Below are 16,270 nucleotides of genomic sequence, written 5' to 3' on the forward strand. Positions count from 1 at the left end.
GGGGTCTCCCCCCTGCCATGGAGCCCTGGGAGAGGGGCCCTGAGGGGGAGACACGGGGTTTCCCTGGCCCTGGTCAGCCTCGTTCCCCATTGGTTGGTTTGTGTTCCCCTGCGTGGGCAAAGGACCCTCGGGTCGCATGACTGGGGTAGTTCCTGAGCAGAGCCCGGCCATGCGGCTGGAGAAATAAAGATCTCTGAAACATCTACCAAGAATCTGTCCATATATACTTCTTTTCCATGGGACTCCTGGTTTGATATATGCGTGTTACAGTAATCCCCGCTGTAACAGAGCCTGAATAGACAACAGTCTTTATAATAATTATATAACTTATAAAATAACAATTTATAACATGTCCAGAAGCTTAGGAGGGGCCTCTAAAAGTCATCTTGCCCTTAGGATTGAAGCAGTTTTTGATGGATGATACCTACTTTGCTTTCAAAATGCCCAGTGCTGATCATCACCTAGCCTCAAAAGGCAGTATCTTCCCACCACTCACTAGCACATTCCTTGCTGTTTTACTGTGAGAAAGTGCTTCCTAATATATATGTCATACTTACTTAAGTTGTCATATTCTGCTTTGAACAATATTTCTAGGTAAAAGAAACCTAGGAATGTTAATGTTGATTATTACCTGTAACAACGTGTGTAGTCACATGTGTGTTCCCTTTAGTTTGTCTGAGAACAAAGCAGGCCTGATTAGAGAGTCATAGAGCCATATTAATGAGGTGCTGCACCCAAGGCTTGAAGATTTCCTAGGAGAAAATGATGTAGCCAGGCCAGAAAGGATTTTTATTTGACTTTTTGCAGTAAACATGCAGCAAGAGTATGCATGCACTAAATGCTGGATGTATCTACACCTAAACATGGCTGTACCTATTGGGACAAGATGGTTTAGTATATGTGCTGCTTGTGACAGTGCCTAGAAGTGGTTATCAGGGAGCCTCTAATACAGGCAGCTGTATTTGTACTTTCCCTGGTATTCTTCTAGCGACTAACTCTGTCAAACTCAGGGACTACCCACAGAAATACCTACCACAGAGTGACACCTGACTGAGGTCTTGTCTGTTCTGCTTTCAGCTGGAATAGAGTTAATTTTCTTCTTAGTTGCTAGTACAGACCTACACTTTGACTTTTGAATGGAAAGAACAAACGAAAACCCAACGTCCCTTTTGCTAATCTTGACGCGAGAAGGATTAATAAACTGTGAATTTTCAGGGAACTGTTACTCAATTGAAGTCATGTCACCTTTCGTTTCCTGCCTGTAAAATCCCTGAGGCATGCAGAACTACAAAGTCACACTCAGGCACACTCCAGCAAATTTTGGGGCAGGTTCTCTAAGTGTTTAAAAGGGGAATAATCCTTTTGTATGATTCTGAGACTTCTTATCACTTTGGAACTTTCTTCAGAGGCAGTGGTTTCATTAAAAATTAAGTACCCACTATAGCTTTTATAATTTTAGCTAACATGTTGCCTAACATTCTGCTTTCAGTAACATCAACATATTTATGAAGACCAAAAGTAAAGCCAAACTTCACTGTGGATTTCTACAGTATTTTTTTCTGGCACCCTTATGACTGCAGCATGTTCATATGTATTTTGACCACAGAAAGAATTCAGATCTGTTTCTCCATGGTTCCTCCATCTATTCATATTTCTGTTTCATGAAGTTACCCAGTTCCCTCTGATGGTACATTACAGTGCTTCAGCTTTCTGAATACAGTTCACCCCTGGCTGCACCAGCTGTGGAGAGCACAGGGAAGGATATGGCCTTAAGTAGTGGGAGGTAGTGGTCAGTCTGCTGACTACAGAATGATTGAGACCTGTACTGGATGCCTTTTCAGATGGCTAACAGTGAGATTAATCTCTAGGTATCCCAAATGGTCTCTTTTGTCTCTTTTGTTTCCCAGGACTGCCAAAGCTCATTCCATGGAACTGGAAATTCATAGCACGAACTTCCGAGGGGAGGCTCATATTCCCCTGCCACAGAGACACTGTTGCCTGTGGTTTCTCTCAAGCTGGGGAGGGAGGTTTGTATTTGATGTGATTCAAGCCACCAGAAGAAGCCAGCTGTGCTGCAGAAGCTGTGTGAATGACAATCTGACCCCCTGATGTACTGGGGGTTCATGGTCCCCCCGGCTTTGTTCCAGCAAACTGCTGATGTGGGATGGCACTGCAGCAGTTCTGGTCTGAGAACACACTTAACTAAGCAGTGTACCTTTTGCTCTTAATCCTTTGCTCTTGGATTGTTCTTCTGCCTGATTTGTTTCATTTTATTACCTAGAAAAAAAGAAAATAAATTACCCAGAGGGCATTGGGACCAAATTGCTGAAGTTCAGTGAAACTTTTCTATTTCTTATAAGAGAGTGCTTTTCTGTACTTTTTAACTTACCTGAAAGTTTCTCATGTGGATAGGAATGGAGCTCGTAACTCTAACTAAACTCTCAGGACATGAACAGAAGCTGAAGATGGGCTGTCAGAGACATCAAACTGGTGTCTATAATCCCAGGCAAATGCATAGATTTGTCTCATTACATTTTATTTTATTTTTTTAATGAATCTACTTCCTTTAAGTTTCTCCTGGGAATTCGGTTTTTAGGGTATCTAGGGTATCTTTTCACACCCGAGGAGGCTGGAATCACCCATCTTTTAGTCTCACAAGTCACTTAAGGCTCGTGGCAATTATACAGACTCTAAGATCTGCTGAGCATCTCCCAAAGTAAAGTGTGTATTGTCACCATTGTTTTGTTCTTCCAAGCCCAACTGATTTCCTGGAGGAAAAGACATTTTCCTCTGGCTGAAGGGAAAATGGTGTGGCAGATTTTAAGTTTTGAAGTGGGAAGTATGGGTGGAAGAACAGACTATAAGAGGAAGAAATGATCATGAATGTCTCAAAATTCTATGTGTCTGAGTCATTCGTGTCACTTATATTTCATACACACTAATCTTATAAAAACAAAAATCCAAACAGATGTCTTGCTAGAAATGAAAAGTCACTTAGTGGTTGCAAAATTCACTTCAGGCTGCTAATTTGTAAACTAATGAACTCTTTTCAATCACAAAAGCTACATTAGGCATCTATTAAAGTATTAAGGCAGGAAGGTAACCAAGTCAGAGATGATATTATGTCTTTATTTCCTGTATACCAGATACTTTATGTGCCTGAAAATGTGGCAGAAGGAACCATGATATTGGTTTATAATGGTATTAGTTTATAATGGAGAGGAAATTAGATACAAAGACATTGCTTGACTTAACAGTCAGAGCAACAACGCCACTAGCTACTAGAAACAGCTCGTCTGAGTCTCTTCTGGTCTCCTGAGAAGCTTGAAACAAAGGTGTGCTCTAGGAAGGCAGAGGGCCAGTTCAGGACACTCTCTCCCCAATTTCTTTCATTTGCTTGCTGGAGTCTGAAATATCAGGTATGGATCCACATTAGAAAAAACTAACAAATATACAGAACTTTAATTTCAGAGTGTGATTTCAATATCAGTAACTCAGCTTGGCCTCAAAGCCAACAAGTATGGCTCCCTGTAAAACCAATCACATCCATGTCTACCATAGCCATGATTGTCGAAAATGAATGAGTGCTGTTGTTCTCCTGCATTCTTTAGGGCTTCCAAGATACACATAATGTTCTGGTACCCTGTTTAAGTGCTGCATTTAGTTTGGACCTGGAGCAAAGTCAGCTGAAAAAGGCTCCCTTGGACAAAGCTGCTTCAAATGCCCAGGGAAAGGACTCTCCCTGTATTTCCCTCACTAGGAAAGGGACGCCGCTCATGGCCACGTGCCTCTAAACTGTTGTCTGATGGCTGGAGCACAAAGAGCCCTCAGGTTTGCACCAAACCAAGCAAAGTTCCAGGGAGCCTTAAATCTAAGGGAAGCCTTGCTTGGTTTGAAAGGCTCAGAGGGCACTTCTGTTTGGACATTCAGAGGTTTCCTTTTGACTACTGGAGGGTACTTCTCTGCAGCAGTGGAAAGGCCCTTCAGGGTTTTCTGGGAGCTTTTGTTCTTTTTAAATGAGTCTTGTCCCTTCACTTGTTTGTCATTCAGACGGCAGCCTCCAGGGAAATGCCACAGACAGCAACAGGGGATCTGCAGAGAGCAGTAGAGGCAAGAGTTCTCATGGGAAAATGCACTTTCATTCTGCTCTCTGATTTTCCACAGCATCTTGGTGGGGAAATGAGCTTTTTGAAAACGTTATTCTGGCACACATCTTCTGGAAAAAAATGTCCAGGGAGAAGAACAGAATAGTCATCGAGAGGGCTTCAGTGAAATGCTGCCTGGGCAGGACAATGGTGAAGAGAAGGGGATATTCCTTTCAATGAAAAGGGGAACAAGCTGCGGAAGAACAAAAAAATGAGTGCAGTTGTGCCACAGGGATGATAAGATGTTACATGAAGATCATGCGAGGAAGATTATCAGGACAGAGCAATCCACTGAGTTAAAGCCCCACGACTACTGTGAGACTCACAAAGTGTTACCATATCACAGTTTTCCTTGGTAAAATCCATAGTGCTTCCTAGGTCACTTGAATGTCAGAGTTTTGAGGTGCCATCTCTGGAGAGCTCGGCCTGGTCTGAGCACTTTCCCTTCAAAATTCCCAGGGACAGCAGATGCTTGAATCTGCAGTGTTTCATGGGTGGGTGCCCAGAAGAAAAGGAAGTTGACAGGAAACCTGTTTTTCCTCAGACTGTTAGAAAGTCAGTACAGTCTCCTGGCACACTCCTTGTTCATTAACTGGCAAAAGGGGAAAACAACCAATCTTCTGATGAAAAACTTCTGGCCAGATTTTCTTGAAGGACATGAGGAATAAGATGTAGATAAGGTCTGTGAAAGGCCACAGGGCGTGGAACTTGACTGCTACTCAGCATGTGATAAGAAATAGAGAGGAGCTTCTACTGTAAGGAATCAGATCTGCTGCTCAGTATATTGTCTCCTGACTGCAGACAACTGCCCATGAAAGATTACTTCACTGGAGCCAGCCAAAATATTTCTTTTCTCTCTGGGTCTGCCTCTCCAGAAAGGCTGTGCTAAGGTCTGGTTTTCTGCATCCTCGGGGAAGTTGGCACTTCAGAATAGCCGTTGGAGTATTTAGGACATCGGTTTGCAGCCTGCAGGCTGTGGTCCCCTGGGGCTCACTGCTGTTTCTAAGGGACTTGTGAAAGCTGTCTCAGAATAGAAAGGTCAGTACACTTGAAGCAATTTTTAGTCCTGCTAGCAAACTGCAGGGAGCCAAAAGTTATCACTCTAGAAATAGTCATGGAATTAAAGCATGGGCTTGATTCAAGCACTGATGCTTGTGCATGCGCCTGTGGCCCCAGCAAGTCTCATGTCTGAAGCAGAGCAAGTCACTCCTCTCCACCACACGCTGGTGCCCAATCCCTTGGAAAGAAGACCTCCACATTTCTCTCCGCCTCTGGCCACTTGACTAGGCAGAGGCTAGGCCTTTCAACGTTCATTATTTGTCTCCTGACAGTTCTCTGCCAGGGCTCAGCAGGCAATGAGACTGCAGTTTTGAATATTGTTTTTCACACATCACCCTGACCAGATGTTCAAAGAGTTCATGTCTGTCTCCTTAGCCAAGTTTTCACCAGACTTCTGCTTGCGGGTGTCAGGTTTTTTGCGTGCTAGCTCAAAGAGAGCCCGGAGGTCTAGCCGCAACCCAACTGCACTGTGGCAGGCACAGACACACACAGAATTGCAGGCAGATGAGGGTGCGCTCCTCACCCGAGGGGGCCATCCCTAAACAGGGTGTGAAGGCACGCAGGCAGAGGCAAAGAAGGGAGAGAGAGGGGGGACTCTCCATGTAATTTCTGCGCAGAAGGTTTATTGAAGTGAGACAATGGGGGGAAGAGATGGAGAGCTGAGGATCTGACAAAGGTCCAGGGATTTTATAGTGGGGATAGGAAAGGCGGGGATAAGGGATACAGCAAATGCGATACTTGACAGGAGGCAGCGTTGAGCGTAAGGGAACCAATGGAAATAACACAAAGGAGGGATTTAGGGAAGGAACCAATGGGGCATTGAGGAACAAAGAACTTTCTAGAACTGATACATATTAAACTTGGGAAATGAATATACATAACTTCATACATAAAGCAAGCAGGGAAAAACATTAACCAATCAGGGAAAACATGCAAACAGCAGAACAAAGGAATCAAGAGTTCTCACCACGACTGAAAGTTACATGCTAAACTTGGGTTGCTGACTGCCACAGCTGGTTGTCTGAGTTCTCCTCAGGAGACAGAGCAGCTGGAGCTAACTGCATTGCTGCATGCTGGCATAGTGCATGTGAAAGATCTCAGTGCTGTGTTTGTGCCTTGAGCATGAACCAAGAATTGCTGTAACTGTAGATACAACATCCAGAAATTCATCTTTGGACCTTTAAAACCACAAGTGTCTCACCTGCAATCAGACTAGAGATGACTGAATCATCTGGTGCCCATAATTGGAGGAGGTCTCTCTAAGGGCTTCCACAAAACCAATTAAGTTATACCACTGATACCAGTGAAAGCAAAATTTAATTCTGAAGGTTCATAGAATCATAGAATCATAGAATCATAGAAACATAGAATCACAGAATCACAGAATCACAGAATCATAGAACAGCTTGGATTGGAAGGGATTGGATTGGACTAAAGATCATCTAGTTCCAACCCCCCTTCCATGGCAGGGACACCTTTCCTTCGACCAGGTTGCTCAGAGCCTCATCCAACCTGACCTTGAACACTTCCAGTGATGGACCACCCACAACTTCTCTCAGCAACCTGGTCCAGTGCCTCACCACCCTCACAGTAAAGAATTTCTTCCTAATATCTAATCTAAACCTACTCTCTCTCAGTTTGGAAGCCATGTTTTGTAAATAGTCTCTCCATCTTTCTTGTAGGATCCCTTCAGGTACTGGAAGGCAGCAATTAGGTAGCCCCAAAGCCCTCTTTCCTCCAGGCTGAATAAAACAAATTCTCTCAGCCTTTTCTTGTAGGAGAGGTGCTCCCTCCTACTAATCATCTTTCTGGCCCTCCTCTGGACTTGCTCCAACAGGTCCATGTCCTTCCTGTGCTGGGACCCCAGAGCTGGATGCAGCACTGCAGGTGGGGTCTCAGCAGAGCAGAGCAGAGGGGCAGAATCCCGTCCCTTGCCCTGCTGTCCACACTGCTTTTGATGCAGCCCAGGATTCAAGTAGCTCTATGGGCTGTGAGTGCGCATTGCCAGGCCATGTCCAGCCTCTCATCCACCAGCACCCCCAAGCCCTTCTGGATAGGGCTGCTCTGAGTCTGTTCATCCCCCAGTCTGTGTTGATACCAGTGGTTGCTCTGCAACCCCTTGCACTTGGTCTTATTAAACCTCATGAGATTCCCATGGGCCCACTTCTCAAGCTTGTCCAGGTCCCTCTGGATGGCATCCCATCTTTCAGGATCTGCTCTTGAGAAGCATAACATGTGACTACTCAGTCTGTACAACATTCAGATCAGTCTTATTGAGACCTGTGATCAGCACTGTTATATAAATATTAAATAATAGCACTAAAAAGAAGGGAAAGAATTACTCAAATTGGACAGTAGCAATAAAACAAGGAGTAATACATTAAAGCTGCAAAAATTAAATTTACATTATTTAATTCTGTAACTGTGTGATTTAACTCAGCAAATTGCTTAAGGATCCATTTTGCATTAAAAGTGCTGTAAAAGCTGAGCTTTATTGTCTCACATTTATCTTGAGTGTTAAGAAAAGTTTTAAGAGGCAGCAAGTACAACGAAAGAGAGGAAACTTTGCCTAGTGGAAGAAGTGGAATTCGGACAATGATAAATCCGTGCATCCTCTGTGTAGTGCAGGTGCACTAATGGCTATTTAAGACAATGAACTGAGTGTGACTTCTGCCTTAGGAAGTCTCAACACATTCATGGATGTATGTGGGCATCACAGTGTGCTGGCTGTTTGCTTCATTCTGTGCAGCCCCTCTTGGGCAGATCAGAAAAAGGAGGTTCACTCAGGTTCAGCACTACTCAGAGCCAGCCCGGCTCTTCTTTCATTCCTCTGAGACATTTCTACAAATAGTGTGTTTGATCTCTGAAAAGTTTCTTTCTTAAGGTTTCTACAGTTACCTTGAAGAACAAAATTTGGGTCCTTTAGTGTGAGAATTGATTGAGAACATTTTTGGGAATTAAAAGTATCAGCACTGGTAAAACTGGAAGCTGTAGCTCCAAGTGGGTGGCAGTAGCTGTGGTGCTCATCCCTTCGAGCTACAAAATCACAGGCACAGGTAGATACATAGATACACATTCCTTCACAAACCTTACGTTGCTTTACTCATGCTATGGGTAATGTATGCACAGACACTTTTATCTCACTTCATTTGGTGAAATCCAGAGCTTCAGGTTTCCAAGCACTAGTGGCCTATTGTAAGATTAGATAATCCTGACTTCAGAGAGGTTAAAGACAGGGCTTTTGGTTATTACTCTGTGTATTTCCCAGAAGGACCACTGAGGGGGAATGAAAAAAAGGGGGGATGGGGAACAAATACTGCCTTCTTGACTGTGTTTGTCCAGTGCATAACTAGGTGGAACCCAAATCTCTCAGTTTATTGCAGCTTTGAAGTGTAATAATGTTAATAATAAATAATAATGTGCTCAGCTTGTCGTTCCCTTTTCCCTGCATAGTTTCTGGTCTGTGCTAAATTTGCTTAAAATGAGAGTAAAAAAGATTTCTGTCCAGGTGTAAATGATGCTCTGATACACAGAGTGCAGGACTACTGGCACCAAATGATTTTTTTATCCCAGGTAGAATTGGGGCACTCAGAATTGTGCCTAGGGATGTCCATCTGTTCCTGAAAGTTATTGACTGGCCTCTCTCTTTTATAATAATCATGGCCTTGTTTTTTGATCTACAGGGACTTTGAAATACTACAGGATCCTATACGTACTTTCAGTATATTATTCTGTCACTACAGGACTGTGTGCAGTCCTGCTCACAAACATCCCTGGTCTGCAAGTGAGACAAAGCTGAACTCAAATTTTCTTCGATCTCTTAGTGTTTTGTATTCCAACTGCTATTTTTAATAGATACCTCCTTTTTAATACAGCCCAATATTTCTATGTTCTTTGTGCTTTCATGAAAGATAGGGAACTCCTTGATTTATTAATATTCAGCAGCTAAAAATATCTCCTGTTTCTGGCTTAGCAGCAATACTTCTCTCTCTCCATTAAAACATACAGGACAAAAGCACAAGCCTGCAGTATGCATGTTAACTTCCATATACCAGAGTCGATATTTGCTTTCAGTATGTTGTTCCTCTGATGAGAAAAGGGTAAAGTACATAAGTATCTTTGAAGAGACTACTGTTTTAAAGAAGACTAAATCAATAGAGTCAATACAGAATTAAAAGTAAAACAAACTGTTTTGGTAATAGTTAATAAGACGACACATTTTAAGGTTTTTTGCATTTCATTATTAGCCCTTTATTTTTATTTCTTTAACATCACTAATCTTTAAACCAAGACCAGTATCAGTGTATGGCTTTTTTAACTGTTGTGCAAGTTCATGTTTTCCTCAAGTCTCCCTCAATTCTTGATAAAAGATTATTATAATCTCCTGAGTTAAGTCTTCCTCCTTTCTTAATAATGACAACAACAAACACAATAATACTAGCATTGAGCCCAGGTGACAGGACATTCAGAGACACAGCAGGAGCCAAGGACTCCCAGCCCCAAGGGTCTCTCCTTGGAGGCACCAACTTGAGCTGTCGCTTTGTTATTGCACCAAGATTTAATTATTTTAAGGATCTGGACATCTCAGACTCTGCTGTGGTCAGCCTGGGATGGAGCTAGTAAGGACACCTGGTGGGACTGTGTGAGTGTGGGGTATGTAGCTGTGAAGGGGCCTCAGTCCCAGTTCGGTGGAGTGTGTCTGCCAGAGTGGCTCCTGGATGGTGGGACATGAAGCTTCCTTAACAGGTTTAAGACTAGAGAGATGTGCTGCTAAGCTGTGCCTTGCCATAACAGCCCCCTCAGCCCAGAATGCAATAATCATTTTGCTAATCACAGAATATCATCTTTCATTTTAGGAAACTGCTCTCGGCACCTTGGGAAATTTCTTCTGAATGAATCACAAAAAATAATTTCATTTCTAAATTACAAATTAAACAAATGATAATTAATTGAGCAAATAGCTAGCTCTATTACTGCCTCTCTTCTTGCTGCCTGTGGACCTCCTCCAGCTCAGGCTTCCCTGCTTTTCTCACCTTGGGATCCAGCTTGTTCACCACAACCAGCTGCAGCTTCTGTCATTTCCTTTCCTTGCTGGCCCAGACATTTTCTATTCTCTTCACTCAGCAGAAGCTTTTTCTCCGTGCTCTCTTCTCTAGCTGAAAGGGAGCACAGTGATGAGAAAGGGCGAGGGGTCTGCAGAAGTTTTTCTCCAGACCATGGCTCATTAAGTTCCTACAGAAGGTTTTACAGCCACGTGGCTTCCAAGAGGCTACCTAACGCCTGCTACTTGGTGCTACGGAATCAGTTCTCCTAACCTGGCCCCTGCTGTCTGTTTTGCCTCTGACGCTGAAGTAGTGCTGAGATCCTCCTTTTTGCCCATTGTCCCAAAACCTGGGTGTTGCCACCTTATCAGTAACAGTGAGGAGCTTTGTAGAGTGGCCTGAGGGAGGCGATGATTAACAGAGTGCAATAAACAGCAACAGAGATGGTGGGATTGCCTGACAGAAAATTTGAGTGAAAGACACCACCTTAATTATGTTTTTTCAGTTGGAACCATAGGCTTCCTTCAGCCCTTGCTCACTGTTTCAGTATCTTCTGGAGTTTGTGTTATTTTGAAGTTTTTGAGTTTCCAAAAGATGTGTTCCCTCTGAGATTTTCCTTCTCTCAAAATTGATTCCTAGACCTTTCTGCCAAACTTCTCCTGAAGTTTCTAGGACAAGCTGCCTTGAGAATAAGATGCAGTTAAAAAAACCACAAAGCAGTGGGAAAAAAATTCAGGATGCCACATTGGTGAGGTTTACATCTATTTGGAGACCAAGCTAAAGGCTGTATCAGATATTAAACCTTCAGTTGCATGGACCACCTTTGATCCCTGGCGAAAATAGTGGTGTTTTGACAATAGCAAATGGTGAACAACAACAAGAAAAAAATCTAGTTCATTTTATTTTTGTCAGAGTAGTTATGGACAGAATTCATTCTGAGGAAGGAAAGAAATCTTATTCAGAGGCTTGTGTTAATTCCAAGTGAGCACATAAATCCAGTTTGGGGTTTGTACTTCTCATGGCACTTTTCTCCTGAGATTAGATATTGGTAAATCTTGAACTGAAGCTATGTACCCTGCTCAGATAGGTTTTTGCAGAAATGTAATTGAAGCCAGAGCACAGACACCCATGTGGGAAAGAAGTAGAATTATAAATATAAAAAATACAAAAGGAGATAACTGATGAGGAAAATGGGGTATTATGGGATTCTGGAATCACAGGAATGCACTAAGTGATGGAACATGCCCCTTGCTCTCGGAATTAGCTGCTTCATTAGCAACGACTGCTCAGCCAGGGAAGTTAATTAAAGGCTGCAGCCGGGCGTGTACAGAGCAAGCAGCCACTGCACAGGAAGGCTGCTGCTGCTTCATGCAGGCTGGCAGAAGAGATTTTGTCCTCGTTCACTTCCATGTTGTCATGGTTTAGCATAGTTTGGGTTTTTAGTTAAAGAAGGCTCCATCAGCCACGGAAGTGATTCTTTGCAAAGAGGTGCTTACAGCTTCCTCTAGACACAATAGAACCAATCAACTGGCTAGTTTGAATACTGGCAACTTTTTTAAGCCACTTAAGAAGCTTGACACGCCTCTGTGATCCACATTTAAGAACGAACAAAGCCCGGGAAATCTCTCTCTTCCTTCCAGCTTTTGGACAAGTAACTGGGCAGCCCACAGCGCGGCCCGGCCGGGTCGGCTGCGGCACGGCTTGGCTGAGATCTCAGCCGCTTCTGCTCGCTGGACACCCGGCGCAGCCCCCTCGGTGCGGGCCGGGCCGGCCGGGAGACAGCCACCCCGGAGCCCCGCAGCCCTGCTCCACCCGCAGCCCTGTTCCACCCGCGGCCCTGCTCCGTGCGGGCGGCCCCCACAGCCCTGCTCCGTGCAGGCGGCTCAGCGGTGCGGCTCTGCCAGGTCGGCCCTCACCCAGTGCGGCCGAAATTCATCTGAGGCCACTGCCCGGCAAAGATCATGTGTCCAACAGCAAAAGGCGAATTCCAGCTGCAAGGCTCAGGTGAGATTAACCCTTTTAGTGCTGTAAGTTTCCTCCAGAACAGATTAAGCCTGCAGACATCAATCCTCTCCTAGTCAAAGAGAAGGCACGTGAAGAAAACAGCATAAAGATACCAAAGTCAGTGAAGAAGGAAGAGCTGAAACCCCGAGAGAGGAGAAAGAGAAGATGCTTCAAACCTCAAAGCTGAAATTCTGTTGTAAAGCTATGGTGATGGACTATGATACATCAGAGTACCCACTGTAATTTCATGAAAGCATGAGGGGTGGAGCCTTCAAACTGCAATTGTGAGCAAAAGTACCTGCGCTGAAATAAGCAAATGTTGAAGTAGCTGTGATCTGGTGAGAAGCTTGAACAGAGAGAGATGAAAGTGATGAAGACTCTTGCTCCCAGGGAAGAAGAAGTCCGCTGTTCCTAGAGATGAAGATGCTCCCAGAGATAGGGGAAGAGAACCTTTGTTTCTGAACAGCTCATCCTTAAAATCGTACCCCATTAGCTCAAGACTGAACCCTCAAAAATAGTTGTGAGGAAAGCTGTAAGACGAGGGAAGGGACTTTCACATGTGAGCAGAGAACCATCTTGGGTGGCTGTCTCGCTGTGACATTGAAGCCATGAGAGAACTATTTCTTGTGGAGATGTCTCCATACCATGAGCAAGAGAGACTCCTCTCCCTAAGTGAACTGAAAAAGAGATTATTATAGAGGTGGTAAACTGACTGAAAATCTCAAGGGTTGTCTTTTTACGTTGTCAGTGGAAGAAGGGAGAAAGGTGGGGGGAGGAGAAGTGTTCTGAAGGTTTAGTCTGACTTTTTTTTCTTTTTCTTAGTCTGACTTTTTTTTCTTTCTTTTTCTTAATAAACTTCTTTATCTTCTTTTAAGTTTTGTGCCTGCTTTGCTTTCTCCTAATTCTTATCTCACAGAAGGAAAATAAGTAAGTAATGGATATTTCGAACCAAACCCCTATTAATTGGTGTTTCTGCCCGGTTTACGAACTGAACCCGCTACACATGTCTGGAGCAGCCATGTTCCCATACCTCCACCAAGGAGACAGCAATCAGATGGCAATCACTGATTGCCTCAGCCCCGATGGCACCGATGGCATGTGCCGTGCTGTGCATTGTTCCACAGAGGGAGAGTCACTGATACACAGGCACCGTGCAAGGGTGAAGCCTTGGGTGCAGTGCCAAGCCCAGAAAGGCACATGATACATGTTTCAATTGTCCACATGGATACCTGTGGCCAACTGCAATGTTGATGCAATTTCCCCAATTTCAGGGCAATAAGGAAAAAATTAGCCCCAGTTATCCGCATTTTAGGCAAATAGGGTCAAATAAAGCTCCACTGCTCACAATGCATTGGGCCAGTGCTTTTCATGAACGTACGTGGGCGCATATAGGCAAATGGCAAAGTTTGGTTAAAAACCTTGGCTCTAGTTTACTGGTGGATCAATACAATAGCTCTCCCAGCCTTTCCACTCTAGCTCTCTATGGGTCAGCAGAAGACCAGCAGCAGGTGGGACAACTCAACCTGTTGAGTGAATGCCATGAAAAATCCACCATTTTACCTAGACCTCTCTGAGGCTTAGAACCAAAGAACTCTCCCGGTGAAAGGAGTGGAAAAAAAAAAAAACAGAAAAAAATATCCAAAATTATAAAACAACCTCAGAACAACTAAACTGACTTATTGCAGGATTTGTAAAAATAAATAATGTCTTCAGGGCTTTCAAGCTTTGCCACATTTCACTTGAGTGACTTTGTAGAGCTCAACTGCAAAGGAATTTTAAAAAATCAAACCCAAATCCCAAGCCAGCAATGTCTGCTATCTCAAGGGATTGCTCCAAAGCTGTCAGCACGGCACTACACTTGGCAACATGTCCCAGGTCTGATTTGCTGGCTGTCCCATTGTGCTCGCATGTTCCCTCAGCCACAGCAGGGAGCCAGATGCCTCTCCCTTTCTTCCTTGAAGCCTTCCCAAGCATGGGGTCCGGGCAGGCAGAGAAGTGCCACCTGCATCCTTGGGGAGCCCAAAAGCAGCCGTGAAGTGCCTGCAGTGGCTTGGGCCCAGCTGTGGCTGCTCTACAGGGTGCACGGGAGCCAATCATTAAAAAAAAGAAAAGAGGGTGAATGTCTGTTTTGAGTAAATGACTAGGAAAGCACAGTTAATGGGGAGGGGAGACCTCCCAAAGAGGCAGAGAAGATAGCTGGAGGCAGTCTCTGTTTCAGCTATCCAGTGCATGACTTGGAGTCCTGAATTATGGATCTAATGCTGGGTACACAGTGACTTTCAGTTTTTCTCATTCTCTATTATTTCCATTGACAGACGCTTTCAATCTTCAGACCAGCAGTGAGATGAAGGACTGGGCAAAACAACACAGCAGCAGTCCTGGACGAACCCAGCAAGTGCTTTCCATTGAATGCAAGTTTGTTTCCCCAACTGTTTTGTCTGCATTTAAGATCCTTTTGGTTTTTGCTTTCCAGAAATATTGTAGCAAAGCGTCTTTGCCAAAATGAAAGCTCATGAAAAATGAATGTTGAGACAGAATCTGCAAATATTCATTGAGAGTAAATTTCCTGTTGTTCAAGCAATTGTAAAATTCATAATTTGCCTTATATTTTATTATATAAATTACACAATCAGAGCACAGTTACAATATGAAGTGAATTATGTATCTAACCAACATTGCATGCATTCCAAATATCCTCAACAAATTACTGGTGAACAAACTACAGGCTAAGAATTATTTGCTCACAAAATGCATGAATCTTTTCAAATAAGAAACACATTACAGGAAATTCTTGTCTATTGCCAGAAAAATCTGTAAATAGAGAGAGACAGAGTGAAAATTAAGAAAAAAAAATCCGTTGTGCTCAACTCACTCAATCCAACTCTGTAGTTGACCATTCATGTGATTAAAAGCTGTCAGGGACAGGCTCTTGAGGATGGAGTAGCTGGTGGAGCTATCAAACTGTGACAAAATCAGAGACTTCATTTGGACAATCACATGGAGACCAACACACCCAAACTTAATTTTGGTGTGAAGAGCTTCCTGTAGGGAGAAAATCAGAGATCTTAGCAAAGATCTGCAAGGCTTCCTCAAGTTCTGCCTCCTTCTTGGGGAAAGTAAGACACAATTGCATGGAAACCTTTGCAAATAATGCCCTTTGGAATCTCATCTCATCCTGGGTAAACCAGCTTTCATCCTCGCTGAGCCAAGAAGATACTGTTTGAATCTCCAGTTGAGTTGGTGACCCAGCACTGGGGTAAGGGGGCAAGAAGGTCTGGGTGCTGCTTCCCTCTCTACTTTGAAGTGTGTGCAAGTAATTTCACCACTCAGTACTGTTTTGCTAATTTCTCCTGTTTCATTGTTTGCTGCAGAAATTAGAATTCAGATGGGCTAAGGGCTATTTCTTCCTGTGGTGCAAAAGACCACACACCAGGGCTGATTTTCACCTGAGCATCCTTAGACCAAGACACCAAGACAAGCTTCTTATTTAGTTAATGGACAGAGGCACCTCCAGAATAAGACTGATCCCACCTTTCTAAAACACGTATCACAGAATGGGCTGGTTTGCTGTTTTGTTTTACACTAAAGAGAGAACCCTTTCAACAAGCACAGCATAGGTGCTTCACTTTTGGATGGCTAAAATCAGCTGAGATGAATTCCTTTCCCCAGATTCATACAGCACCTTGCACAATGCGGCTCGGGTCTGCCTTGAGACCTGTAGACATTAGTACGGATTAGAATCAATGAGAGAAAACTTAATTAAAAATTGCCCATGGGGACTGCCTTCTATTCTAGGTATTCAAGGCTTTTAATTTAAAGAACAGGATGATTGAATCTTCCCATCACATCAGTAAGGTCGATAATCACCCTTAAAATTTCTTCTAGCATGAAAATTCAGGCAGAGAAAGACAGAAAGTGAATAGAAACACAGGTGCTAATTCTGCCTTCACATCCCAACAGGCACACTTAGCAAGGATACAATAAGACTGGATAATAAAATAAGGCAGAGAAATGGCTTGT

General features: G+C 43.6%; 1 long non-coding RNA gene across 1 annotated transcript; it reads left to right on the forward strand.

Moving 5' to 3' along the window:
• Window positions 1-4,648: 4,648 nt before the first annotated feature.
• Window positions 4,649-12,429, forward strand: LOC116443097. The gene is made up of 3 exons (XR_004239749.1): window positions 4,649-4,662; window positions 10,688-10,692; window positions 12,333-12,429. It is a non-coding gene; the product is annotated as an uncharacterized LOC116443097 (long non-coding RNA).
• Window positions 12,430-16,270: the final 3,841 nt, after the last annotated feature.

This window comes from Corvus moneduloides, chromosome 4, assembly GCF_009650955.1.
Source record: "Corvus moneduloides isolate bCorMon1 chromosome 4, bCorMon1.pri, whole genome shotgun sequence".
Lineage (NCBI taxonomy): Eukaryota > Metazoa > Chordata > Aves > Passeriformes > Corvidae > Corvus > Corvus moneduloides.